Source organism: Geospiza fortis, unplaced genomic scaffold (assembly GCF_000277835.1).
Source record: "Geospiza fortis unplaced genomic scaffold, GeoFor_1.0 C13741702, whole genome shotgun sequence".
NCBI lineage: Eukaryota > Metazoa > Chordata > Aves > Passeriformes > Thraupidae > Geospiza > Geospiza fortis.
The window spans coordinates 1-2,386 of record NW_005057562.1 but is presented as its reverse complement, the minus strand read 5'-3'; the positions used below and the strand labels follow the sequence as shown (position 1 = coordinate 2,386).

General features: G+C 40.8%; 1 long non-coding RNA gene across 1 annotated transcript; it reads left to right on the top strand.

Moving 5' to 3' along the window:
• Nucleotides 1-287: 287 nt before the first annotated feature.
• On the top strand, nt 288-2,242 carry LOC115949390. Its single transcript, XR_004082871.1, has 3 exons — nt 288-347; nt 1,109-1,191; nt 1,723-2,242. It is a non-coding gene; the product is annotated as an uncharacterized LOC115949390 (long non-coding RNA).
• The last annotated feature ends 144 nt before the right edge of the window (nt 2,243-2,386 follow it).

The following is a 2,386-nucleotide window of genomic DNA, read 5'->3' as shown; positions in this document are numbered from 1 at the left end:
AAAAAAAAAAAAAAACACACCCATGGATTGATTGAGTGGAAGTAAGTTTTGAGGCTTTTCAGGGTTGGGATTGTGTGAGTTCTGTTTGATCAACCTCCAGTAAATTGCTGCTAGTGATGAAGGGTAAAACACATATCTATTAAATAGTCAATCCTGCCATCCCATTCTACTTGAGGGGAAGTGCCTGCTTTGTTTGATGTTATGAAATTGTTTGATGTCATGTTACCTGGATAGTTCCAAGTCCTTACCTCACGGCCTGGGAAGCTAAACTGTGCTTATTGTTGCAGGAGACAAGAGAGGAAAGAATCCGCCAGTACCATGAAGAACCAAACACTCCTCCAGTTCTGGTGAGTAGTAGTTGTCCATCAGGAAGCTGTAGCATGATAAACATTTTAAATGCATTCATGCTAGCTCTCAGTGTGGGCTCCTTGCCTGTCAAGCCTTACAAAACCATAGATTGGAATGCCAATTGTATTCTTGCTAAGAGCTTGAGCCTTGGATATTGCTCATTGTAGAAAATGGATTGGGGCCAATGAAATGCATACTCCTGTTAGTGTTGCTCAACACTATTTTAGGCAAGCTCCGATCTTCCCAGTCACTGGACACCATATATTGGCTGTTGGGGTGGTGTTCATGCAGATGGTACAAAACTACCCCTTAATCTTTTTTGCAGATACTCTTAACTTTAATCTCTGTAATAGTTTCTGAATTTGCATATTCAGTAGTGTATATGTAATTTCATTATGTCTGTCTGGGGAATTGGGAGCTCTATGTTTCCTGTCCCTGTGTTTGATCTTGTACTATAAAGTTTGTGCACTAACAAACCCAGCTGGCTGTTGCTCAACCCAAACTGGATCTAAGAATAACTGTGGGAAAAAACAGTTTCCTCTCCTCCTTAATGGTTTCTCCTTAAAGAGTGAAAACTGAAATAAACCAGAAAATCAACTTCTAAAACAAGATAACTCACCTATTTTTGTCTTTACCTCTTTGTTAGGTAAATGAGGTTTAGTCTGTAGTCATGGTGCCACTGAGACTGGCCTGCTTGTGACAAGCATTCTACCCTTTCACATAGCTTGAAAATAATTTTAAATGTTTCCACCTCCACCAGGGCTTGCGGGAAGGTACAATGCTGTTAGTGGAAGGAGATAAAGCCACGCTGCAAGGAGTGACAGGAGCACGTCTGTTTTTGAGGTAAATGCATCACTTGAACTGATAGCCTCCTTCAGACAGAAAGGAAGAGAGGTTTCTGTTAAACTCCTGGCACATGGTGCCTGTCCCCCACACCAGAAGTTACTTAATCCCTTGGTTCCATTTCTTTTTGGGGAAAATGTGAGTATTGTTTAATGCTCCAAAGGAGCCAGCAGTATGACAGCACTGCAAAGGCTGTCTGACTAACCCAGTGTGTGCTCTGGCACTGCATCCATTGCTGCTCATGTTCCCAAATTCTAGTTACCTTTCACAGAAAGAGCCCCAATAGTCAGGTCCTTTATTGCAAGCCAGGGAAATGCCAATTTGGCCCTAATGCACTGAACTCCAGAACAAGGGAATCCATACCTAGAATTACACGGACTGTATTAAGAAATCTAAAATGTATGTCACATGATGGAATCAAAACTCTGCTTGTTCAGAATAAGGGTGCCTTGATCTAACCCTAATAACAGACAGGAGCAGAGTAGTCTCACCTCCCATTAAAACTCACAGCATGGTTTCTCTCGTTTGCAGGGGTAAGAAACCAACTGAACATGAGCCTGGAACAGATTTCAGTTTCCTCCTGACTGACAGCAATCCCCTGAATCCATAGCCTTCCATATTCTGCAGCAAACGTTACTATATAGGGAAGACAGTGAGGAAAAAGGAAAGAGATGCTTGTTGTCCCAGAGTGGGTAGGGTACTTCAGCTTTATAAATAAAGATCAATATGCATTAGGGGACTCTTTTCCTCACCCCAGTGCATGTCTCAGACATGTCCTTCCCAGCAGAAAGACACTTTTTGTTGCAATACTTGGAGAATCATAGCTAGTCAAAGCTTGAAGGGGTCTATGCATTGACATGTCCACTTTGATTCCTTCCCCACCAAAAAAAAAAGTTGCCTTAACACAATTAAGACAGGACACAGAGTCAGCTGTTCCCACTGCCTACTTTTACCTGCTACCTAAAAGAATTGTTCATTCAGTGTACTCCCACACTTAGTTTAATTTTTGTGTTATTAATAAAGGGAGAAGTTATGCATTCAATTACTTTTATTTGCTTCAGACTCATGTTAAATATATACAATGCTAATTATGTACAAAAGTGTGCATGTTAAAAATTTTCAGGTTACAAACTTGCAAATCCTAGAAAAGTGCAAAATTTTAAAACATCTTCCACCATGCTGTACAGGAAAAAAA